The 26,970-nt window shown below is 50.9% G+C and overlaps 1 pseudogene; it reads right to left on the reverse strand.

The window, feature by feature from the left end:
* The window catches only part of LOC131482983 (zinc finger protein 717-like), a 36,866-nt pseudogene extending 18,156 nt beyond the window's left edge, over nucleotides 1-18,710 (reverse strand).
* Between the last annotated feature and the right edge of the window lie 8,260 nt (nucleotides 18,711-26,970).

Consider the following 26,970-nt stretch of genomic DNA (forward strand, 5'->3'; position numbering starts at 1 on the left):
CTCACACCCAGAAAGATCAGCCGCATGGAGGGTTCTTGGCTTTCAGCACGCCATGCCCGTGACACAGACAAAACAGAATTAAGTTATACGTCACACGGAAAAGGACATTGTTTTGCCTGAAATGTCCCACAGGTAGAAACTATAGCGGTGACCTTGCACTAATTTACCAAATCCAGAGAAATGGTACGAGTTGTTGGGGAGTACTGTGCCTGATCATGCAGGAAGGGACAGCCAGAGGAGGACATAAGGGCTGGAGTTGACAAAAACAAAGCCAAGTGTTGTTTGCAGACTTCCTAAGAGAGGGGACATTGAGGCGCTGTAAAACTTTTTCTCCTCATAGGCAAAGCAGTTGCTGCTGCCCTCAGCATAGGGGACCTTGCGGAAATCTTTGCAAACTTCAAAACATCTTGTTCACTTTGGGCTCTAAAGGCAACACTGTCCCTGCCAAGACACGTGTGGCAGTTTGGAATGCGAGGAACACTGGTTATCTACTTGTGGCGCTGCCACGTGTGGCACGCAGTGCCCCTGGCATCCACCCTGCATGCTGGTCAGGACCAGCTCTAATGTCCCTCTTGCATGTTGTCTTGTATCACACCTTGGTTGCATCTGCTGGCCAGCTGCTTCCAGAGACAAAGGAAGTATGCCGCTCAAGGTTTCTGATACTCCTTGCACAGGCCACACAGGCTGTTTCCAGGGAACAAACAGCTGGACCCTCAGTCCAAGGTCATCAGACTGCTCTAACACATCAAATATCTTCACCATAACATTGAAGGCAATGTATCCTTTATAGAGGTAAGACTTTGGATATTAAGGAAGTTGTGAGTGTGAATGAAGCCTTGGCGTGTTCACTATGGATGAAGATCCCAGGCAGCAGAAATCCCTGGCGTTTAAGTGTTTGTCTAAGCAAACAGCTTGACTGTAAACACCTCTACGATCTTTAGGCTTCTGTTGAAGTGATTCCCACAACGGTGTACTGGTGACACTGCAGAGAACACAATAACTTTTGCGTGTTGATCCGCATCGTAGTTTGCTGGCATGTGACATGTTTATCGGTCCTCTGTGATGTTGCTTGGCCTGTGGCTGAATCATCACACCTGAGTTTATCTCACACAAAGGCTACAAATGGTAACTGGCATAACCCGGAAGAGGCTAATGTGTCCAAATGCCATACTTCTCCCCCAGCAGTAAATCCAGGCCCCATTCACACCACAGTAACATCACACAGAGGCAGCAAGAAGGCTTCATTAATGCTTGTAGCAAATAATCCAGACAGGGAGGCACCGAAAAGAAACTTCTACAAAAACAATCTCAAGTCCATAATGCCTGTGGGAGAACGACAACCAAAAACTACCCTTAGATTAACAATTTTTAAAAAATTCTCCAAGAATAAACCTGAATTCAATCTTAGGGAAACAGACTTTGCTTTTCAGGGTAGCACTGATCCACACGTTCAGTACAGATGTGATTTTAATGCTTTCTAACATGTCACCTTCAGTTTTGTCGTATTCATTTTGCCTGAATAAAAATTTCGATATTCTAATTTGAGTTTGTGCCTGTGTACACAAGATATTTGAAATTGCTTCTTTGTATTTGTACATTTTATCTGGTTGAAGTCAGGCCTCCTCCAAGGCGGAGGAGCACTGAGCCCCTTCTCATTTCCCCCAAAAGTTCCCTCTGCAGCCCTAACACCCAATGTGACTGATTTCAGGCGCAGGACCTTTAAGAGGTAATTCAAGGGAAATGACACAAGCTGACTGCTGTCCTCACGAAGACAGGAGTGGATCATGGGAGAAGTAAAAAGGAAAATCAAAAATCCCCACGAACAGATGGTGGTGAAGGCCTCACAGTCATATGTATATGTTTGCTGAAATGTACACTTAAATATGTCCAGCCCCAGATGTTGGCAACTGCCTAGAATGCATTGTACCGAAGCAAGGGTTACGCTGCAGGGAGAAATGCAGCCAACAGCTGACGGCACTCTGGCCCTGGTTACATGCCAAATCTGTGTTACCTATACCAGTGTGCCAGCACAGCTACCTACTCAAGGAATGTGGGAAGGCAGGGAACACTGGGCCAGGCCATCCCACCCTAGCCCCAGACAGAGGGCTGCCCGGGAAAGGAAGGCTGGGAACACGCTGGAGTGTGAGCAGCTGAGGGCATGCTTAACAAGGCAGGCATAACTTCTGGAATCTTCCACGGACTGGGCCATCACAGGTAGGTGAGGGAGCAGAGATGGTAGAGGTTTCAGGGTGGAAACGAGAGGGCATGTCTAGGCCAGGCCATAGCACTCGCTGGCACACACAAGAGCCAGAACAGGGTGTGGGCTACGCCTGGACTGGGCCAGGCTGCAAGTCTGCCAGTGAGAGCTGAGACTGCAGAAGGCCATGCCAGGGTGCCGTGAAGGACCAACCAGCACATGCGGGATCTGAGCTTGGAATGGGCTTGGAATGGGCCTGGAATGGGCTTGGAATGGGCTTGGAATGGGCCTGGCAGCAGAGCCTGGGGGACTCCTCTGCTGTATCTCCCACCAGTGAGTGTAAAACTGTGGCTGTGAGCAGACTGGACTGGCTGGGCAAGGCATGTGTGTGGGGTGCCAACTAGGCTAGGCTCCAGCACCGGCTGGCACTTGCGAAAGCCAGAGTGGGTGTGGGACAGGCTGGGCTAGGCCACGGCACCCACTGGTGAGTGCCAGAGTGGGTGGGGGCCAGTCAGGCTGGCCATAGTACCCATGCTAAGAAAGAACCTGAAAAAGCTCTTCCCATGGTGTAGTCCCCTGGTGGCACAGGAGACTACAAATCTCCAAAAGCTGTCCCTGCCTCCATCCAGGAGCAGGAAGCATGATCTGTGTGTTTTCTGGATATCCGGCCCTGCTGTACACAGACACGGATGATGCATCAGAATCAACCTTCCAGCATGTGCTAACCAAGTGGAATTCTGATGATTCATCCCTGCATGGCAGATTTACACTGGAAAGGAACATGCTAGGATTGGAAAAATTCAAATGTGGGCGCAGTGTGTGACAACAAATAGCCACTGATTTTATTTTTTCACTTCAGGTTCTGATCATGACATCAGGATCCACATTTCCGTTTCAGGGATGCCTACACGGAGCAGGAAGAAAGGTTCGGAGGAGGCAGCTAAAGGAGCAGCTGCACAGGAGGTTATAGAAACGCCTCTAACCTGTCCGCTGAGACACACTAAGAGACCTCACTACACGGAGTTGGAGTGAACCGGCATAGCAGCAAGGTTCTACTGAAGATGTTTGATCATAAGGGCTCTCAACAAAAGCTTATGAAGCAAATATGACCTTACCCATCTGAGAACAGCAGCTTTAACTCGAATACTCTGTCCGGTATTTGGAGGAGAAAGACTTCAGGTGATAAGGGATGTGACTCATTCCTGCCTTCTTTGTTCACAAAATAACCCCAGTGGTCACAGTAGCCCACCTCCTTCGCTGAATCCTATACAAAGCAGAGGAGCATACTTGGGGGGGTGGGGGAGACTGTCAGACTGACTTTACTAACCTGTCTCCAGAAAATAAGCACAAATATATTCTAGTTTCCATTGATCCTTTTCCAACCCAAACAGAAAACGCACAGGTACCCAAAGCTCTGAACTTCCAAGGTCACTCCAGTTGACAACGAACCCTCATTTGTGTCAAAAGTCACTCAACGGGGGTTGACACTGTGGCATGGCACGGTAAGCCTCCGCCTGCAGCACTGGCACCCTCTGGGCGGTGGTTCAGTTCCCAGCTGCTCCATTTAAGATCCAGCTCCCTGATGGTGTGCCTGGGAGAACTATGATGGTGGCTCAAGTGCTGGGGGGGTCTGGGTGAAGCTCCTGACACCTCTCTCTGTTGCCTTCTATTGTAATGTTACAAAGCCCTGTTATGTCACATACAACGAATTTTAAAAACCTCACCACTGCTTTAAGTAATGTGGCCTAAACTTCAGGCCAACTTTCACAGCCAAGTGTGTGGACACTGTCTGAAGTAGCTATGAGCAACGGACAGCCTCTAGAGTGTATACTCATAAAACAAGCAGGAGCCTGCACAGTGATTCATGGAATCTACCACCTCTACTGTAACAACAGTACATTCATGGAATAGACACCGAAAGTCTTTACACTGAGGCTAGATCTGCACAGGAGTAACAGACCAACACCCGGTACTTGGCAAGTAATAAAATACTTCCCCTTCTTAAAGGACACTCCACCTCCAATTAGATCCAATCCAGTTCTGTTCACGCTGACTGATAAACTCTTCTATTTCAGAATCCAACCACTTCTTAGGCATAACAATGATCACGCAGGGGACACAGTCATTAGCAGTAACTGAAAAGTCCCTGGTTCATGAAACAAACCCATTAGATGAGACACAAGAAATTTCCAAACCCGGGATAGGCAAGGCCTACACCCCTAATCAGCATAAAGCAGTTACAGAAGGTAGGATGAATCCACATCCTTTAGCAGCTCTTAAGATGAAGGGGCACCAATGTCTGACGGGGGGAATGACACGGGATAGAGATAAAGCATAGGTAGTTAGCTACTTGGAAGCCACACCTCCCAACCCTTCACACCTTTATCTGCCTCCCTGTCAAATCAAATGAACCTTTGCCCAGCAAGTGCATCCCCCTACGAGGGACCTGGCAAAGTATAATGTGACACCTCCCCTTATGAAATCCATCAGAGGCCATAACAAGCAGGGGCTCCAGCTTCCTGAAGATGCAGAGAACAGAATGCAGATCCATCAACCTCTCTCTCTCTCTGTCACTTTTTCTCTTCCTCGTCCACTCTACCCCGCGACATGACCCATGGATGTCTGCATTTCTTATCTTTTAAATAAACCTATCACTTTAATCTATAATAGTACCTGTGCATAAAATGCTTTTTTTTTTTTTTTTTTTAAAGATTCATCCATTTTATTACAGCCAGATATACACAGAGGAGGAGAGACAGAGAGGAAGATCTTCCGTCCGATGTTTCACTCCCCAAGTGAGCCGCAACGGGCCGATGCGCGCCGATCCGATGCCAGGAACCAGGAACCTCTTCCGGGTCTCCCACACGGGTGCAGGGTCCCAATGCATTGGGCCGTCCTCAACTGCTTTCCCAGGCCACAAGCAGGGAGCTGGATGGGAAGTGGAGCTGCCGGGATTAGAACCGGCGCCCATATGGGATCCCGGGGCTTTCAAGGCGAGGACTTTAGCCGCTAGGCCACGCCGCCGGGCCCCATAAAATGCTTTTTAAGAGGCAAGAATGTATAAAGTGCCCAACCCAGCCCAAACATCTGTGTAACTCACAAGCTAAGTGTAAAGACAGTAAAGTTCAAATTTAAATGCTCTTCAAATATCATTACAGGAAATTAGGTGATTATAACCCCAATCTCCAAGACACTTGAGTTCTAGCAGCCTTTTTGTTTCAAACAATATCTGATAATACAAACTTTCAGAATTAGAAATACTGTGAAAGTGGGGGTTCTCAGGGGCTATCACATTTATTATTTAACCCTAGTCAAGTTTCTTCTTGACTCAGATGACCTTGCATCTAAATGAAATGAAGGAGAAAGATGGGACAGAAAACAGACAGATAATCCTGGAAGACAGGTAATAATGAAGGAAGGAGAAGCAGTTGGAGCAGCACAGAAATGGGATTTTGAATTTCTCTCTTCTCCTTTCTGTAAAACTATAAAGGAAGCTTTGGAGCACCTTCTGCTATTTGCATTCAATATATACATTTTGTTTCAAAGAAAAGTCTGTGAATAGTGAACCTGGTGTTGACCAGAAGGCAACTCTAGGTTATCTCCCACAGGAAGACTTCCAGAAACCACCAGTGCCATAATGAAAGCTGAGGTTCCTACTATGAAACTTAGACTATGCAGTCAAGTTCGATCGACCAGGTAGACACCACTACAGAGCCAGGAATGCGAAAACACTCCCTGTGTGCTCCACAGCTACTAGAAGAGGAGAGAAAATGCTGTGGACAGAAAGGACACTGGTACAAGCAGAAAGACACCCATGCGAGTGATCAGGTGCCCAGGGCAGAGCCAGGTCCCCTGGCGCACTGATCCGCACCTCTATGGCATAGGCCATCCTCCCCCGCTGCCATGTGCTCCTCTCCCATGCCCCACCTGCACTCCCTGCCAGCCTCCAGAGACCACCAACACACACGGGATGGGCCCAGAAACAGAGGAAACAGAAAGCAGGCTTTACAGATCCCTTCCACCAGGTCTTCAAATACAAATCCAAAGCAGAGTAGGGTAATGGAGACGGGTGTGGCTGGGCAGATGTAGAACAGCAGAGGCGGAGAGAAGTTACAAATGTGATCCAAGCAAGGCCAACAGGATTACAGAAAACAAAAATGCAAGAGCATTGTGTAATGGGAACTCGGGCATCGGCAATTACAAACTGTATTATTCATCACCACACCAAAGCTAAGCTAAATCTTCATGGAAGCACACCACCGCTTTCTCTCCCCATGAGGGGACACAGGCCCTCCTTGTCTTTGGTTCCTGGTATGGAGTTCCCTCACTTCAGTGTCGCTCAGGGACACTGTGAAGTCACCAACAATCCTGAGAGCACAGGAAAGCCTCATGGGGGCAGAGGTAAGAGGGAGGTGTTCTTGGCCTGCGAAGGCCTACTGGGGGCAAGGAGGGAGTGGTCCTTGGCACTGCTCACGGTGCCCTGTGCAGGTGTCCCCAGTCCTAGCCCCCTTTACGCCCCTCCATGCAAGGCACAGTTTTCTGCCAATCTTCTGCCTAGAACAACTAGGGCAGTAGGCAGCTGTTATCAAGTGGCAGCTGGCAGCCTGTCTTCATGACCGTTACCAAGAGGGCAGGAGCGGTAGGAACGGCAAGAAACAGTACAAGGTGGTACAGCACTTGTCAGAGTGAATCCAAGCAGTGGCCCGCAACACACGAGGATAAACAAAGTGGGGTCGGATGGCTCTGCAACCACCAGAGACTGCTCCTGCCCAACCTGCTCCCACATCAGCCACGCAAGCACTTCATCACCACTCAGAGACAGACAAACCGGCACAAAAAGGGGGGCTACATGATCTTGTCATACATCTTAGGGTTTGTGTTCTCCTGGAGAAGGCCATGTCATCTGATTGGCTGACACCACGTAGGGTCATCTGCTCTGGCTGTAATCCAGAAGCAGAGCCTGGAGACCTCATCCCTGTCCCATTCACCCCAGCAACAGCAATCTCCCCAAAATTCGAGACAAAGCGTTTGGAAAGTTAGCTCCTCGCCCCCACACCCGACACTGTCAGCCTGACGGCAGGTGGGCCCTACACGTCCCAACTTGCCTACGGTCGGCCGGGCTCGGCTGGCAAGGCTCTCCGTGCCACCTGCCTTCATAAAGACACATCTCCCTGCACGAGGCCTTTGGGACTAGAGGATGAGTTCTCAAACACATCATGAGAGCGCAGGGGAAAGGCAAACGCTACTGTGAGCCTCCAGTTGCTCGGCCTCTAGAGCATCTCACTGGCAACAGGGAGGGAGAGGAAAGAGTCACAGACACCCATGGCCAAGGTCCATCAGAAAGGGCAGTCCTGGCCCCCTTGACCTTGGAATAACCTCTGATTCGGGCTGCATGGCCAGACTGTCACCCAAGCAGGTGGCCTAAAGAGCACCACAGGACACAGCGGGAGCCAAAATGCTGTTCCGGACAGCTGGGATGCCTGCTTGCTCTCTGCTGTAAAACTTCTTCACTGAGGAACTGCTCATTCGAAGACACTTAACATGGAAGATACACAAAGGACTATTTGCAATTGGTCCATAAATATTCGCATCCTCTCCCTACACAAAGAACCTTGGGAACAGACTCAGGAAGTAAAAATTAAACAGAATTGCTCCAGTTACTGTCTTAGAGAATTATGCATCCTCCATAAACTGCTTCGTATAAAATAGTTCTCCCACTTTTTATGGGAAATACATCATTTCTGGTTTTCTCCATAAAGCCCAACAGTGGTGGCGTCAGGTAGATGGAGTCATCTCCTGGAAGAAAGACTATTTTATACAAATGATCACAAGGCATGGCCGCGCGGCAGTCCCCAGGGTGAAGCAGCGGGCACACGCTCATCCCTGCAGGTCTGCAGGCCCCGCCTGCCTACACGCACAGCAGGTGCACAATGAGAGTACAAGGTGGCTGCCCCAGTCCACACGGTCAGGGTTTCAACTACCAAACTGTTAAACATTTTCTGTTCATTTATAAAACTTCTGCTCTAAGCAAGAGATTTCTGTCAACATCTGGTGAAATCCTAAAGCTAACTGCTTACTTAGGAGTTCCCCACTGCATTTAATTAAACCACTTCTCTGTATCTTGCCAAAACATCATGTGAGTAAAACATAAAAGTGAATCGGCTGTGTCAGAAAGTACCCCGAAATCCCATCACAATTAACTCTGAACTTAAAAAACGATTTAAAAAGTCTAAAATACACATGGCTAATTTTCCCCATCTGCATAAATGACCTGGTTCCGATTACACACACGTTTTCTATTTTATTTTGAATGATGTTTACACAGTTGACAAGGACAGAAAACCATGTAGACAACTGATTCGGGTGGGAAGGGTTGAGGAATGGGGGAAAGTGGATCAGACAATTCTTTCCAATTTTTTTCTTCTTCCTGTCCTGGAGGGAGGAGAGAAGGGAAGAGCATTGCTCCCAGCAGCCTAACTGCATCAAGGCCAATGATGGGGGATGTCCACTCGATGCCATCCAAGGCTCCCAGGGTACTGCACAAGTGCTTTCGATGGTACGCAAATGCTATTGATTTTGTTGCCCCAAGGCTGAGAAATCCTTCCAAGGTCCACTGGGTGACATAATCCATCTCAGAGTCTCCCCTCAGCCAGATACTTGCTGTCAAAGCTTGACAGGGAGAGCTGACAAATTTGTCCTGCCCTCCAAAGCACTAGAGCCCTCGGTAGGCTTCAATGGTCTGTCATGCCCTGCAGGTGTATCTGCATCTGCCGTCCAAGGCACCAGCATCAGCAGCCGAGGAGGCCCACGTCCAACACATGCGAACCCCAATCATACCACAGATCCTCGAACTTTCCCCATGGTGGAAATATTGAGATCAGCCATCCAGTTGAAGGGGATCCACAAAAAACAGTCACCAAAGCTAACCCCAGACCTGAATCCTGTGTGTGCCAGCCAATGTGGGGTGCTGCATCGTCACCCACATCAGCCACAACGCACAAGGGCACTTGAGGCTACCTGGGCAGTTCTGTCTCATGCCCAATCTCATATGCAAATCAACAGATACTGGGACCCAGTCCATCTCTGCTCTCACACACACCAGCCAGAACTGCAACCTAGTTGGAGTACCTACCCCCAGTAACCAAGGAGCCCTGTCCCCAGCCTCGACTCCTGAACATGCCGCTTTGTGCACCAGGCTGGTCCACTTCATCTCGCATCCCATTTGGCTCTGGTATACATCAACGGCTGCTGCAGCCTAGCTCAGCATGACCAACACCACTCTCCAGCACACACTGATGCCAGCGATGCTACCGCCTGTGCAGCCAGGTCCAACCCTAGCCCTGGTTCTCATGTTCACCAATGGCAGTTGCAGCCTGTCAGAGGGGGCCCACAGCTTCCCCACTAGGCTCACTTCCAGGCCCACATCTTGCACTTGCCAGTGCTCTAGCCTGACAGGATTTGCCCCATCCCACTCCCCACCTCCATCCCAGCACTTGACAGCTGACATTGCTGCAAAGCCCAACCACCACGCACTTACTCTGGCTCATGCATGCACCAGTGCATGTGGCTGCTTAGCCCAGCTGGCTCTCTCCCTAACGCGGTTGACATGCAGGCCAATGTGAGTTGTAGCCGTGCCCAGCCTGATCTGCCCCAAGTCTCAGCATTCATTCCCACCAGCAGCAGCAGGGGCCCAGCAGGGGAGCCCCCACAGCTTCCCAGTTGGCCTTGTCCCTCTTCCCCCCACCCCAAGGGCTCTTAGGTGTGCTGCTGGGTGCTGTAATCCAGGCTGGCATGTTCTGCCTCACCTCCTCATTTGCTGGCGGGTGTTGCAGCCTGGCTCACCGGCCTGCCCCCAGCTCCACTTCACACAGGTGGGTGCTGCTGCAGCCTAACCTAGCCCTGGGAGCCCCCTTTCCAGGCACTAATGTGGACTGCCTGCTGTTGCAACCCCAACCTGGTCTATCCCACGCCCCATCCTGGTTCTCACATGAGCCACTGGGTGCTATGAACTGACCCAGCCCAGCCCACTCCCAGCACTGACCCACATGAATGCCAGCAGGTATGGTAAACTGGCCTGGTCTGGGCTGCCCTCAGCCTCAGTTCTTGTGCTCACCTGCAGGGACAGCATCTTCACAGAGGGGTTCCCCACACTCCTCTATCAGGTCACCCCCCAGTGGCAGACCTCGTGCATACCCGTGGATCCTTGGCCCAGCCTGACTTGGCCCACCTCCTATCCTGGCAGGTTTAAGTGGCCTTGCCCAACTGGTCCACACCCATTCCGGCTCTTTCCAGTTTGTTCTACAGCCCAATCCTGCCTGGCTCAATCCCAAACCCAGCCTTCACATGGTTCAGCAGGTGCCAAGACCTAGCCCAGCATGTCCTATACCCACCCTGCTTCTCACGAGCTCCAGTGGGTGCTGGAACCTAGCCCAGTATAGCACCCATGCCGAGGGATGCTGCGGCCATGTCCAGCCAGCTGACTGCCCCATTCTGGCTCCTGGGCTCACCAGTGGAAATGGCAGTCCAGCGGGAGTGTCCTCTTAGCTCCCTAACCAGATTCACTCCCAGCCACAGACCTTGCACATGCTGATGGTTGCTCTGACCCAGCCCAGTGTGGCCCATCCCTCAGCTTGGCTTTTGCCGGTGGGTGCTGCAATCTGGCTTAGTCCAGTGCACCCCACTCCCAACTCTTGCTGGTGGGTGCTACAGCTTAGCCCAGCCTGCCCCCAATCCCTGGCTTTCTTACACACTGGCAGGTGTGATAGTCTAGCCCAGAATGACCCTTACCCCATTCTGGCTCCTGTGCATGCCAGCGTGCTACTGTCTGACCTGTCCTGCAAGCTAGCCCATATACCTGCCAGCAAGTGGGGCAGCCTTGCTCGGGATGACCAAACTCAGCCCTGACTCACACGCTCCCCAGCATGAACTGTGGCTCACCAGGGGAGTTCCCCAAGTTTCCCCATCAGGTCCACTCCCAGACCCAGATCTCACGGGTGCCTGTGGGTGTTAGGCCCTTCCCCGGCATAATCCACCCTCCACTCTCCACCTTTGTATGTGCTGGTGGACTTTGTGACCCGGCCTCCCCAATGCCCAATTCTGGGGTGCACCTTCCGGGGCTACATCCTGGACCAGCATGTGTTGTTCCAAACCCTAGTACTCATGAATGTTGGTCAGTTCCACGTTTGTAGCTAGTTTGGTCCATTACCACCCCCAGCTCTTGAAATAACAGCAGATACTTCAGTCCCACATTGACAAGTCCACATATTCTCCTCAGAATCTGTCCCCTGAGACCTGCATTCTGATTAGTGTCATGGCCCAGCCTAATGTGATCCATCCTTTGCTCCAATACTACTGGCAGGTCCTGTGGTCCAGGCCCGCCCGGTAGCCCCCTAGACCTAGCTTTCATGTGCCCTGTGGTACATTAAGCTGACATTACCTTACAACATCACAGTTCCAGTCACTGCTGTTTCACTCACTTAGCTGACTGTAACGCATCTCTAGAAGCAACAAAAGACGGTCTCACACACATGGCTTTGGCCTTCCCTGCACTATCCATTACGGCCACTTGGAATGTGAACTGGTGGATAAAAGATCCCTCTATCTCTGCTTCACTCTAACTCTGTCTTTCAAGTAAAATTTTTAACATATTTTTTAAAAGGTAGGGTCAGCACCATGGCACACAGGCTAAGCCTCCATCCATCTGTGGCACTCGAATTCCATATGGGTGCCAGATTGAGTCCTGGCTGCTTCACTTCCAACTCAGCTCCCAGTTGACATGCCTAAAAAAGCAGCAGAAAATGCCCAAGTCCTTTGGCCCCTGCATCCACGCGTGAGACCCAGAAGAAGCTCCTGGCTCCTGGCTTCTGAGAGGCCCAGCACTGGCCATTGCAACATTTGGGGAGAGAAGAAGTGGATAGAGGATCCCCTGCTCTTTTTCCTTCTCTTTGAGAATCTGTCTTTCAAATAAAAGTGAACAAATTCTAGAAAGGAAAGGGAAAGGGTGGCAGAGGAGCCACAGCCAGAGACAGAACAATCCAGAAGGTGTACTGTCCCTGAGGGGACGTGCGCCCTGAATGCAAGCCACCAGCTCAGACACGCTGAAATAAAAGACACAGCATTTTGCAATACCGAATGTGAGCAACTTACAAAATCAGTTCATTTCACAGTTACTTTGGTTGAACTGCTACGCTGCACTGCCTTTCACTGAACAGGTTCAGCAGATGTTGGCCGATGCCTGTTAGTGTACAAGAGCTGACAAGCACCCATCTCCGAGAGACCCCTGCGGCAGCCATGCAGACAGGACAGCTGCGGCGGCCACCCATTACTCCTCATAGTCATAAAAACACACCACTCATTTTGGTGGCTATAAAAATGTAAGCACAAAGATCTTGTATCAATTTTTTCTCACGTAGTTTTCTTAAGAAAATAAAATGAAACAAATCTTAGGGCAAACCCTCACCAGGCTTGAAGAAATCGCCTTGTCTGCAAATCCAACCACTTCAGAGCACAGTTACGTGCTGAACACATTCTAGCAAACTTCCCAGTCTCCAAAAGTTTTGGTGTCTACGATGGGTGGGTGCATCTAGAGTCAAATCAGCCAAAAAAATGAGAAAGCCCACTTCATGAAGAGGAATTTACAATAGCTATGGACATGAAGCAGACAGCAGGCACACAGGCCAGCTGTGTCCAGCCCACCACGTGGGGCCAAGATGAGCACCCAACAACCTTTACAAGACAGCTGCATCCAGCCCACATGTGGGGCCAAGACGAGCACCCAGCAACCTTTACAATCTGTCATTCCATCCTCTGAGCCAAGGGAGGATCCCCCATTAGGAAGGAGGCCAGAGGAGCCCAGCACAATGACTGAGTGGCTAAATCCTTGCCTTGCACGTGCCGGGATCCCCTATGGGAGCTGGTTCATGTCTGGGTTGCTCTACTTGTCATCCAGCTTGCTGCTTGTGGCCTGGGAGAACGGCAGAGGAAGGCCCAAAGCCTTGGGACCTTGCACCCAAATGGGAGACCTGAAAGAGGCTCCTGGCTCCTGGCTTCAGATCAGCTCAGCTCCAGCCATTGTGATCACCTGGGGAATAAAGCAGCATACGGAAGATCTTCCTCTCTGTCTCTCCTCCTCTCTCAATATATATAACTTTGCAATAAAAATAAATAAATCTTAAAGAAGAAAAGGAGGTCAGATGGCCAGATCCTTCTCAGTATCATCACTATTAAGTGAGCAAAGGAAGCAAAGATGGCACTTTTGACCCTAGCCCTATCCCCTGGCACCTGCCCGTGGGAAGCACAAGGGTGGGGACTCTGGCATGGCAGTTCTTACCTGGCAAGACTGGCAGAAAAGTGGGTTGACGGCTCTTCCTGAACTCAATGGGAGACATGGGGTGGAAAATCCCCTCACCCCAGGATTCAGTGCAAGCCACGGGGTGAAGAGCCTCCCCTCCCTCTCCCCAGGATTCAGTGGGAAACACAGGGTGGAAAGCCCCCCTCCCAAGATTTAGTGGGAGACATGAGATGGAAAGTGCCCCCCCTCCCCAGGATTCAGTGGGAGACACGGGGTGGAAAGTCCCCTACCTCCCCTGCAGGACGTAGTGGGAGACATAAGGTGGAAAGCCCCCCCTCCCAGGATTCAGTGGGAGACATGGGGTGGAAAGCCCCCTCCCCGCCCCAGGATTCGCATGCCGACTGCAGTGCAGTGTCGACGGAGGACGGAAGTACAGGAAGGAAGGCAGGAAATCACAGCTCCACAGGTGCCTGGCACTCCACCTTGCTGTTGGCGCACAGGAGCAAAGGTAGGAGCCACTGCTGAATACAATGTCCACAACTCTGCCTAGCAGAAAAGAGACATGGAAGACTCGCGGCTGCTGCCAAGGATGGGCACATCCCAAGTGGCCTTGGCTACCAAAACCACCAGGGTTAGGAATGACAAAGGGTGGGAAGGTAGGACAGACACGCAGCATAAGGCCATCAGAGGTGAGAGGCTAAGTGGCATCTTCGATCTCAGCAGTGTTCCTGGCGGTCAGACTCTTGAAAAAGCAACAGAAACAGGAAACTCCCAGTGGGTTAGCCTCCATTGGTCTGGTTCACACATGCTCAGTAAGAGATGCCAAGGATCTTGAAAGAGAGGGGCAACAGCAGGAGCAGACCCCCATGCCTCTGGAAAATCCTGTGACACACACAGAGCTGACACAGGTCTGTGCACAGGGCCGTCCTGTGACACACACAGGGCTGACGTGGGTCTGTGCAGAGCGCTGTCCTGTGACATGCTTGGCGCTGACACAGGTCTGTGCACATCCCACTCAAAGTACACCAATCCATACCTTCACATACATTATTCCCTGAGAAAGCAGGACAAGGCCACGCCACCCAGTGGAACCATGTGGGGCTCTGTATTTTGAGCCCTCATGGTGGACTGGACCAGTTTCTGCCTACATAACTTCTCCACATATGCAGCCTCTCTTTGTCTCCCCCAAGGCCACGACGCTGAGAGAATCCCACATTGTACTCACATAGACGAGGACCAACACACGTGAGCTGTTGCAAGTTATTCACAGGACACTACTATTCTACACACTCTGGCACAGACATAAACATGCACCTTCCCTGGTCATATAACACTGTTTTCAGAAACAGGTTCCATGCGATCCACCATTATTTTCTGGTACACGTGCCTTCACATTACACAGGATTCCCACTTCTCTTTTATGAGAAAGAATAAAATCTTTTTAACTGCCCAGCATCTCCAGAAACATTTTAAAACATAATGGGTGTCATTAACACATGTTCTCTAGGATTATTTGTCTTCCAAAGAATTGGCAATCGCATTTCGTAACACACTCCCTCTTAAATAGATCTGTAATCTGCCTTTGCCTTGCCATTGTTTTGCAGGGGTGAGAAAGTTTTCTCTTTCAAACAAAACAGCACCATTTGGGTACTCATAACTTCATTTAGGGGCTATACAAAACTATCACCTTAAGAAGTGGCCCACCGGACCCAGCGTGTGGCCTACAGGCTAAAGTCCTCGCCTTGAACGCCCCAGGATCCCATATGGGCACAGGTTCCAATCCCAGCAGCTCCACTTCCCATCCAGCTCCCTGCTTGTGGCCTGGGAAAGCAGTCGAGGACGGCCCAAGGCCTTGGTTGGGACTTTGCACCCGTGTCAGAGACTCAGAAGAGCTCCTGGCTTCATATCAGCGCAGCTCTGGCTGTTGCGGTCACTTGGGGAGTGAATCACCGGATAGAAGACCTTCCTCTCTGCCTCTCCTCCTCTCTATATACATCTGACTTTGCAATAAAAATCAAAAAAAGAAGTGGCCTGCCATATACTACTTTGAATATCAAATCTCTCTCTGGCTTCTTGGAATCAAGACCAAATGATATCATGGACCTTATATGACCCATAGCGGAATTTCCTCACTCTCTCATTCAGGGCAAAATCATAATGGATTTCTGACTTCTGCTCTGATATGGTCACAGTCAGAGCTGATATTCAATGAAGGTCCCTGGAACCAAATGAAGTTAGAAGAGGCTTCTTTCCATTTCTGTGGTATAATGGGATAAACCACTGCTTGCAATGCCCGCATCCCACTCATTCACTCCTAGCTGCTCTACTTTCAATCCAGTTCCTGGCTACTGCTCCCGGGAAAGAAGATGAACTAAGTACTTGCACCCGTGCCATCCACGTCAGAGAGCCAGACAGAGTTCTGGGACGCTCGGTCTGGCCTCTGTGATTATCTGGGGAACAAATCAGTCAATGAAGACAGAATGTCTCTGTCTCTCTTCCTCCTTCCTTTCTTGCCGTCTGTGTGCATAACTCTTCCTTTCAAATAAACAGCAAGAACAACGTTTAAAGAAGTATACTGAATAAGAGATGGAATAAAGCCTGTTTATCAACAGCCAGGATAGTCTAACTTCTTAACTTCAAAAACACACACTGGGTGCTGCCACCGTGGCTCATCAGGCTGACCATTCCACACCATTGTGATCCCAACTGTGTGCTGTACAATGGAATGTGTTCCCCCAGAAAAACCTCAGTTACACTGCAGATGAATCCTCCTGGCTTCATGCAACCCATCCCCTCCTGTAACAGTTATCAATGACTTGTAACAAGAAAATGAATGGCCTCCTTCAAACTGCTTCCTTCCTGGCACCTTTTTTAAAACACATCATTGCTAAATTACCAAGCGGGAGGAACTCCAACAGCCTCAGGAACAAAAACCAGACTGACTCCATCTTACGGCAAGATGGGAGTCACACCATCTCACACCCTCTCGCCTACACACTCAGAGTGTTGAAACAGAATGTGGCATTCCACACTGAGCGCCCAGAGGTGCTCAGTTTCAACTAGTGCAACCACAGAATTCTGCCAGAAGTCCTTTCTCTGCAAACCTGTACGACAGTCCTCAGAGCAGGGACACGTCCAGAGCAGCAAGTCCCCCGGGCCCTCCCAAGGCTGCCAGGCATGGCTCTGTTCCTCTCCTCACTGCCGCACCTGGCCTCCACAACCTTCTCGCATGTGTGGGCGCCAGCTGGATTGGATCCACAGCATTTCTGCAACACCACACTATGCATCCCCTGTTACAAAACAAATTCTCTTCCGAACTTCTCTTCCAAGCAACTTACATCAGCACAGGGAACGAGCTGCTCAAGTCAGCTAGCCTTACAAGTCTAAGAATCCCAGTCCTGTCCGTTTCCATATCAAATGAAGGCTTCTCGCAAAATGTGCTCACGGCATCTCTTCACACTGGCAATGCTTACTGCTTTCCCATCAACACGCATATAACAGGAGAAACAGGAAGGGCAGCACAGGGCTGGTGGCAGCAAGAACGCGGGCACATGCATCCGACCACCGACGCGGGTCCTGCATCTACCTCCCAGATGGGCTCACAGTACGAAACGAGCTTCATATATTACCAATCCAGTGACACCACCAGACACTCCAACATTAACAATGAATTACTCAGACCTGATCATTTACTGAGGACTTCATCACATTGAGAACTGGGCAACATTTCTTTCCTCTAGTGTGTGGGGAGAGGGCACTTTCTTTTCCAGTTTCATTCAACACACACACACACACACACACACACAGATCTTATACAGAGGCTTCAATCGATCACAATCATTATCACAAATCCCAAATCTACAGGTACTATGCTCCCAATGCCAAAAAACACCATGCCCTTAAACATAGAACCCAAAGAAATAAAACTTGGCCTCTTCATTCAAAACTACAAACTGTTTGGTAAGCAGCTGGGTGGAGCACTGGGGTGGATGTAAAGGTGGCAAGGGACAAGTGGGACCTTTGCGCTAGGATGTTCTCACAGCTATTCCTGCAAACCCGCGTGCAAAGCACTCCAGTTACCGGCCACAGGAGGAAACCTACCTTCACTTCAGTTCACTTCTCAACTTGGCACAGGGATCAGTAGAAGCAGTGACAGATGACATCCCGTTCAGACACAGAAGAGCTGAAAACGGGAATTGAAAAAAAAAAAAAAAAGCATTTGGAAAGCAGCTACTTTTCCACCGCTTCGAACTCGGACTGCAGGAAGTCACTGGACAGGAGGAGGCACTGATCCACACAGCCAGGGCACAGCCTGCACGCCTGGTACCCGAGGCCTCCAGCAGAATGAGGGTGTCCTCCTCCCCCATCCAGCCAGCTGCCTCGGGCTCCCCCTCGGAACACCACTCAACGCCCCCCCTCCTCGAGCCACCGCGGGAGACACCGTGAAGCCGAGCCACGGCCACGCGGGGAAGCGGTAACGACCTCACGAAAACATGAAGAGTCCCGCGGAGTCCCCTGGCTGTCCTCTCGCCGCGCTCCCTGCCCAGTCTCCAAGTCGGGTCTCTCGCCCTCGAGCCCCCTAACTAGAACGCACTCCCTCCGGGAAGCCTGCGTGACACAGGGCGCAGGGCGCGCCGAGCGCTGGCAGGCGGCTGTCAGGCTGGCTCAGCCCGCCCCGCCGCCCGTCACACTCCGCCCACCTGGATCCCTTGGAGGCGCATCCAGGGGCGCACCCACAAAGTGAGCTGCCAAGCGCCCGTGCGCCCTCCCCTCCCCCAGGCTCGGCCGGCGTACTTGCTGTGGAAGCTGCCGGGTAGCAGGGCCGCGCTCCGAGGGCGCACAGGTGAAGCCGCGGCGCACGCGCGCACGCGCCAGCTGCGGACGGCAGGCCAGCTGTGCGCCAGCACACTGCCTGGGAGCCGAAAGGGCAGCGCCGGGAGCCGGGCAGGAACGAGCCGCGCGGCCGCTCCGCACCGGTTCCCTTCAGCGAATAAACCTCCCGGCACCCGGAACTCACCCGGAGGCCCAGCGCACACCAGCACGCACGCATCCTCCTACGCACACGTCCTCGGAGCTCCGAGGGCACCTCGGAACTCTGGGAAATGGAGTCCAGTCCCAGGCGCTCCTCGGCCTGCCAACCTGCTAGTCCTGCCCGAGGGTTAGGGCCAGCTTCAAAACCTCCAGCTTGGGGAGACTGAGGCCGTTGCTTTAGTACTCGTCCTACCTTCCTTTCCCTCCATCAGAAGGACTGGTGGGTGCTCATTTGGCTTGAACCAAATGCGTGAGGCCACTGCTGCTGACAGCAAATCCTGCCTTCTTCATAAGCTGCATCAACTTCTTCCTGAAAACTCACACCCACTGCCTCACGGGGGGGGGGGGGGGGGGGGGGGAGGAGGTCTGTCATTGCCTGTAACAACCACGTAGCAAGTGCTGTGAAAACACTAGAATTTTAGAGGAACGGCGGACGGCATAGTTTAGCCTATAGATTTAAAGCTAAATTTTTATTGGCGTTTTGTGAGTGCTCACAGTTTGTTTTGCTTTGCTTTTTCTGAATCGTTTTACACCATTTTCAAGGGAACTGGAAAGAGAGTAGCGTTCCTCAGTATGTCCTAGAAGCCAGATTAAGGACTAAATGCCAGGCATCATCTCATTTAACCTTCATGTTAATTTGGGGACAGTAGTATCACTGAATTCCAAAGAGGAAACGGAGATGAAATTTGCAGTGTGCAATGGGAATGTGGCTAGGAAGTCTGGGTGCAAAGCCCATCCGAACCTGAGAGTGGCGTAGGGCATCCTTGGGGGGAAGGGTAGGAGAGGAGGCTTACAGAAGTGACAATCCACACAGGATCAAAGATTGTCCAGGGATGACATCCTGAGTGCCAGCCTTGGCGCCATCACATGATCCTTTTTTTCTTCTGCTTATTTCAAAGTAATACCGAATTGCTGTGAATTCTCAGATACATGCATGCATTTTGTATTTAATCATTTTTTAGAAGCCAATTAAATAAGTTGCTAACTGGATCATATGCAGTTCACTGTTTATATCTACTCCTGTCTCTTATAGTAAATGGATTTGGGGGCGGCACAGTGGCTCATGAGGCCAATCTTCCACCTGCCAGCGCTGACACCCATATGGACACCAGTTCGAGTCCCAGCTGCTGCACTTCTGATCCAGCTCTCTGCCTATGGCCAGGGAAGGCCGCAGGGATGGGCTAACTCCTTGGAACCCTGCACCCACGTGGAGGATCCGAAAGAAACTTCTGGCTCATGACTTAGAATCATCTGAGCTCTGGCCATTGCTGCCATATGGGGGTGTAAACCAGCAAATGGAAGATCTTTCTCTTTCTCTCTCTCTCTCTCTCTCTCCTTCTCTCTGTAAATCTGACTTTCCAATAAAAATCAGTAAAATCTTTGAAAAAATAGTGGGATTAGAGTTGCTTGATTATAGAGATTTAAATTTTCATCCATTATTCTTCCTCTCTGTCTCTCCTCCTCTCTGTATATCTGTCTTTGCAATAAAAGATAGATAAATAAATATTTTTTAAAAGGGGGGGGGGGGCTGGCGCAGTACCTAGCAGCTAAAGTCCTCACCTTCCACGCACCAGGATCCCACATGGGCGCCGGTTCTAATCCTGGCAGCTCCACTTCCCATCCAGCTCCCTGCTTGTGGCCTGGGAAAGCAGTTGAGGACGGCCCAAAGCCTTGGGACCCTGCACCCGCGTGGGAGACCAGGAAGAGCTCCTGGCTCCTGGCTTCGGATCGGCTCAGCTCCAGCCGTTGGGCTCACTTGGGGAGTGAACCATCAGATGGAAGATCTTCCTCTCTTTCTCTCCTCCTCTCTGTATATCTGACTTTGCAATAAAAAATAAATAAATTTTTAATAATAATAAATAAGTAAATAAATCTCCATCCATCCATGTCCCACTAGCCTTTACTACGTTAAGCAATATGGATGGGCTGGATTGCTCTTTCCTGCCACATTATGAACTCTGTGAGGTCGAGAGTCACGTCTGCTTTATTTGATATTAGCATCTCAGCATCTGACAAGCCAAGTCCCTTCGGTGAATGAATAAGTGAGAGCATAAAAAGTCATCTTCGGGACTGGAAAGGCAGACCAAATGTATTTTACTGCGAGAGTTCTGTGCCAAGGATGTGAAGAGTTAGGGCATCATCATTTAAACTGAATACAGTGATAGAGGGATACAGTATGCAAGAATTCCTTCTAAAGGTGGCCATTGGCTATGCAGTGAACGGCCACAAAAAGGAGAAAGACAAGGAGCTGCGTTTGTTTTTCTCACCCACTGGGAATAGGTTTTTGCCACAGTTGAGTCCCACTTGCCTCCCTCCCGTTAGCCTGGGAAGCTGGGAAGTACAGCTGACTGACGGAGTTCTTCGAACCCAAAGAGGGCTAGACACCTTGCTCCTTGTCATTTTCACATCAATGCCATCACTGTGCAAGTGAGGTTGGTTTGAGCTGCTTTCACTCGACGTCGTTTAAAATTTGATGCCATATTCTGCAAGAGTTGTGGACACCTTCATTCCATCTTGTTCTATTTCAGCTTTACTAGCTGAAATTCATTTCCTAATCATTTACTACCCTTCCATTTCCTGAACATAATCAGTTGAGCACCAGCACCCTCTGCAGGATTGTCGTCTGATGCTGCAGCGTGGGTGGTGGGAAGAGGCCCGGGAGAGAGTGTGGGCTGACTCAGCAGTGAGATTCCACAAGGAAGCCCTCACATTCAGAGAGGGACCCACCTTTCAGAGGAAGTGCTTCACTCTGGGAATCAACTACAAAATGATCAAGAGTTGAAATGCGTACACCTTCACTCTCAGAACTCTTGGGGTACCACATATCGATTAGGAATTTGCACTAACTGATGAATATGGTCAACAGGAATGCAATACGTGCCTTGAAGCATCCCCTTTCTCAGAGCGTGTTGCTGGGGTTCAGAAGACAATGAACTCTATATAAAAGAGGATGGACTCATCGACCACAGCCAGAAACTTGAACTTTGTCCAGGCCTCTCTCTGAGTGGCAGGAACCCAAGAAGTTAGTTGTCTGACACCCACCGCCTTCCCAGAGGCAATAGCACAGAGCTGGATCGGAAGTGGGCAGCAGTGCCATGAGCCTTTACTCATGTCAAACACAGGCATTTCGGGTGGTGTTTTGACATTCCGTGCTGCAACAGTGCCATAACATCATTGTGCTAGTCAGAAGGCTTGAAGACTGAGCCAGGGCCCAGAAGACAAGTCCTGGCTGACAGGAAGCCATCAGAGCCATCATCATTGTCTTGGCCAAGGCTCAATCTCCTAGCTTATAACCTATTGCCTGTGGTCTTGCAGAGAAGTCTAACAATGACAGCAAGACATCTGGCTGCAGCCAGAGTTTTGCTTTGCTGATTGGGGTAGCATGAAACTTTCCTGGCTTCTTCCATTGCTGCCCAAGGGACTTCAGGGCTGGGAATTCATGCTGGGAGCCAGGGCCAGCAAAGAGAGCCTGGGCACTAGAGCTCACACTTGGGTTCTGGGAGGTAGGGAAGGGGTGATGCCCCACACTAGCATACTGGTGTGGTATGCTTGTGGACCAGGCTTGGGGACGTGAACACCTACTGGGGTCTTGGGCAGGTGGGTAGGCAGGTAGGGCCCCAGGCTGGTACACTGGCATGGGCCTGGGGACTCACGCATTTGCATAGGTCCCAGAAAGGCAGAGTGGTAGGCTCCCAGAGCAGGCAAGTAGGGTTCCTGGGCAACACATAATCCCGCAGGAAAACTGAGCTAGGGAAGCTGTGGATTGCTCAGTGAAGAGGATACAGGAAATGCAGAAGATGGGACTACTAAGAGAGTACATTACAGGTGAGGAATGACTTTTGGGAGACTGACTGATAAGACCACTGACTTGTAGGCAAGTGAGGCGGCTGAGACCAACTGGTTTGGAAGAGGAAAAGTGGAGGAAGCGCCTGCCTATGTAGGAGACCTGAGCTGGGCTAACTAACATTGACAATCTCCAATAAGCACTCACTGAAGCTAGGGCTCGGGGCACACCTGGCAAGGCTAGACCAGAGTACTCACCAGTGTGTGTCAGGACAGAGCAGGGGTCATGTTAGGCTGGGCCAGAACACTAACCAGCATGAAACAGAAGCAGGTCTGTGGGGAGATTCTATGGGGGATTTGCAGGCTCAGCTCTGTGGGACGGCAATACCCACTGGTTTACTCATAAGCTGGGGTGGTGATGAGCAAACTGGGCAAGACCATGATAACCATCAACACACATGGGAACTGGGTACCAGCAGGCACACCCAAGAACAAGGTGTGCAGCAGACTGGGCTGCATGATCTGCCAGCAATACAAAGGTGGAGAGTGGAGGGTGGATTATGCCGGGGAAGGGCCTAGCACCCACAGGCACCAGTGAGATCTGGGTCTGGGAGTGGACCTGATGGGGAAACTTGGGGAACTCCCCTGGTGAGCCACAGTTCATGCTGGGGAGCGTGTGAGTCAGGGCTGAGTCTGGTCATTCCGGGCAAGGCTGCCCCACTTGCTGGCAGGTGTATGGGCTAGCTTGCAGGACAGGTCGGACAGAACTAGGCCAGCAGTAGCATGCTGGCATGCACAGGAGCCAGAATGGGGTAAGGGTCATTCTGGGCTAGACTGTCACACCTGCCAGTGTGTAGGAAAGCCAGGGATTGGGGGCAGGCTGGGCTAAGCTGTAGCACCCACCAGCAAGAGTTGGGAGTGGGGTGCACTGGACTAAGCCAGGCTGCAGCACCCACCGGCAAAAGCCAAGCTGAGGGATGGGCCACACTGGGCTGGGTCAGAGCAACCATCAGCATGTGCAAGGTCTGTGGCTGGGAGTGAATCTGGTTAGGGAGCTAAGAGGACACTCCCGCTGGACTGCCATTTCCACTGGTGAGCCCGAGAGCCAGAATGGGGCAGCCAACTGGCTGGACATGGCCACAGCATCCCTCGGCATGGGTGCTATACTGGGCTAGGTTCCAGCACCCACTGGAGCTCGTGAGAAGCAGGGTGGGTATAGGACATACGGGGCTAGGTCTTGGCACCTGTTGAACCATGTGAAGGCTGGGTTTGGGATTGAGCCAGGCAGGATTGGGCTGTAGAACAAACTGGAAAGAGCCGGAATGGGTGTGGACCAGTTGGGCAAGGCCACTTAAACCTGCCAGGATAGGAGGTGGGCCAAGTCAGGCTGGGCCAAGGATCCACGGGTATGCACGAGGTCTGCCACTGGGGGGTGACCTGATAGAGGAGTGTGGGGAACCCCTCTGTGAAGATGCTGTCCTTGCAGGTGAGCACAAGAACTGAGGCTGAGGGCAGCCCAGACCAGGCCAGTTTACCATACCTGCTGGCATTCATGTGGGTCAGTGCTGGGAGTGGGCCGGGATGGGTCAGTTCATAGCACCCAGTGGCTCATGTGAGAACCAGGATGGGGCATGGGATAAACCAGGTTGGGGTTGCAACAGCAGGCAGTCCACATTAGTGCCTGGAAAGGGGGCTCCCAGGGCTAGGTTAGGCTGCAGCAGCACCCACCTGTGTGAAGTGGAGCTGGGGGCAGGCCGGTGAGCCAGGCTGCAACACCCGCCAGCAAATGAGGAGGTGAGGCAGAACATGCCAGCCTGGGTTACAGCACCCAGCAGCACACCTAAGAGCCCTTGGGGTGGGGGGAAGAGGGACAAGGCCAACTGGGAAGCTGTGGGGGCTCCCCTGCTGGGCCCCTGCTGCTGCTGGTGGGAATGAATGCTGAGACTTGGGGCAGATCAGGCTGGGCACGGCTACAACTCACATTGGCCTGCATGTCAACCGCGTTAGGGAGAGAGCCAGCTGGGCTAAGCAGCCACATGCACTGGTGCATGCATGAGCCAGAGTAAGTGCGTGGTGGTTGGGCTTTGTAGCAATGTCAGCTGTCAAGTGCTGGGATGGAGGTGGGGAGTGGGATGGGGCAAATCCTCTCAGCTAGAGCACTGGCAAGTGCAAGATGTGGGCCTGGAAGTGAGCCTAGTGGGGAAGCTGTGGGCCCCCTCTGACAGGCTGCAACTGCCATTGGTGAACATGAGAACCAGGGCTAGGGTTGGACCTGGCTGCACAGGCGGTAGCATCGCTGGCATCAGTGTGTGCTGGAGAGTGGTGTTGGTCATGCTGAGCTAGGCTGCAGCAGCCGTTGATGTATACCAGAGCCAAATGGGATGCGAGATGAAGTGGACCAGCCTGGTGCACAAAGCTGCATGTTCAGGAGTCGAGGCTGCGGACAAGGCTCCTTGGTTACTGGGGGTAGGTACTCCAACTAGGTTGCAGTTCTGGCTGGTGTGTGTGAGGGCTTAATGTGGGTGGACAAGGATGGGCTGACCTATAGCCTCCATTGGTTTTTCTACAAGAGGGGTTCATAAGCCTTAAAAAAACAAGTCTTCCTGGGAAAAATAAACAGAAAATTCTCTTTCCCAACTGAAAAGTTTCCCTTTCTTGTGGGGAGTTACAAGTGGAAAACTACAAAACTGTAAAAACAACAGTGAGACATAATTAGGGAACACCTGGGAAACACATGAGGAGGCATGTGGCCACCGAATCCCACTGCTGAAATTGAGGTCAGAGGGTACAAATATGCGTGACGTGTTACGATTGCTTGATCCTATCTGCAGCTGTTGACATGTCCAGAAAACAGTGATGGAGTGTGGGCGGAGCTGGCTGTCTCTGTGTCTGCTTGAGCTGAGCCCAACTCAACAGGGATCCTGAGCCTTGTGGAAACTGAAAGTTGCTGGCCTGCCCCTAGAAGTCTGACATGCTCGCAGAGCACCTCATAGTAAGTCTGAAGTGCTGGTAGCGCTGTGAGCGGTGAAGTATGTGTGTTTTTATTCAGCCCATTGTCACTCAGAGACACAAAGTAAATTTTAGGGGACCAGCACCATGACTCAATAAGCTAATGCTCCACCTTCAAGAACCAGCATCACATACGGGTGCCGATTCATGTCCCAGCAGCTCCACTTCCCATCCAGTTTATAGTCTTGGAAAGCGGTGGAGAATGGCCTGGAAAGGCAGCAGAGAATGGCCTATGTCCTTGGAACACAATCCATGCAAAGGAAACCCGAAAGAACTTCCTGGCTCCTGGCCCCTGGCTCCTGGCTTCCAAAGAGCTCCCTCTGACCATTGTGGCCATTTGGAAAGTGAATCAGTGGATGACAGATCTTTTCCTCTCTCTTTCCTTCTTTCTGTAACTACTTTTCCCTTAAAAATAACTAAATCTTTAAAACTTTAAGTACCCTATATGCAGATGGTTAAAAGGTGAGCAGATAGGGGGCTGTCACGTTACTGTTACACAGCAAACAGTACCTACGATGCCAGCACCCTGTCTCGGGTTCATGTCCATGATCGACTTCCTAGCTAGTTCCTGCATTTTGCTGCTCAGTTAACACTTCAGTTTATAAGGAAATGAAATGACTGGTGGTTCCTTCAACAAGCCACACACATACACCAATGTTTAATAAACGCGTGAAATGCCTTGCATACCTTGAGTGACTTCTCATCTTGCCCTGGATGGCTCCTGTTCAGATTTCATCCCTCTGTAATTATTAGGATGCCTTTGGGGGCGGCATGTTGGCTCAACTGCCAAGTCCTCCAACTCCAAATACCAGGATCCCATATGGATTCTGGTTCGAGTCCTGGTTGCTCCACTTCCAGCTCCCTTCTTGTGACCTGGGGAAGCAGTAGAGGACAGCCCAATGCTTTGGGACCCTACACCCATGTGGGAGACCCAGAGAAGCTCCTGACTCCTGGCTTATGGCTCAAATATGCTCAGCTCTGGCTGTCTCAGTCATTTGGAAAGTGAACCAGCAGAGGGAAGATCTTTTTTTCTTTTTTTTTTTTTTTTCCTTCTGACTGTAAATCTGCCTTTCCAATAAAATGAATAAATCTTTAAAAAAAAAAAAAGACTGATCAATTTGAGAACCATGGACATTTCTGCCCCTCAGAAACACATCGTGTCCCACACTTCGGTGATTCTATCATCTGTGTGACCCACCTTCTCCTAGCCCTAACCCTGACCAACCTGCTGGAGTACAGAACCCATTTAGACCCTGGTACAAAGTCGGCAGAGACACTGGGCTTGGATAGGGCAGAAGGGTCCAGGATAGGAAGGCACCTGAACATCCTTTCCCATGGTTCTCTGCAGGTGAGGTCACATCACAGAACAACTACGATCCACACAAGCCTCTTTCTATCAGGAAACAAGAACAATTTGTATATTTCTTGAATCTACAACCCTGCTCTCCATACAGCATAAATTGTGCATCAAATTCATTGTCAACCGCACGCTAACCAATGGAATTCTGGACATTAATTCTTAGATAGACAAACTCATATTTGAACAAGGGTATTAACAAAACAGAGATCAAAATGTGGGCAGATGTGGGCCAGGCAGCGTGGCCTAGCGGCTAAAGTCCTCGCCTTCAACGCCCCGGGATCCCATATGGGCGCCGGTTCT

This window comes from Ochotona princeps, chromosome 22 (assembly GCF_030435755.1).
Source record: "Ochotona princeps isolate mOchPri1 chromosome 22, mOchPri1.hap1, whole genome shotgun sequence".
NCBI classification, from domain to species: domain Eukaryota; kingdom Metazoa; phylum Chordata; class Mammalia; order Lagomorpha; family Ochotonidae; genus Ochotona; species Ochotona princeps.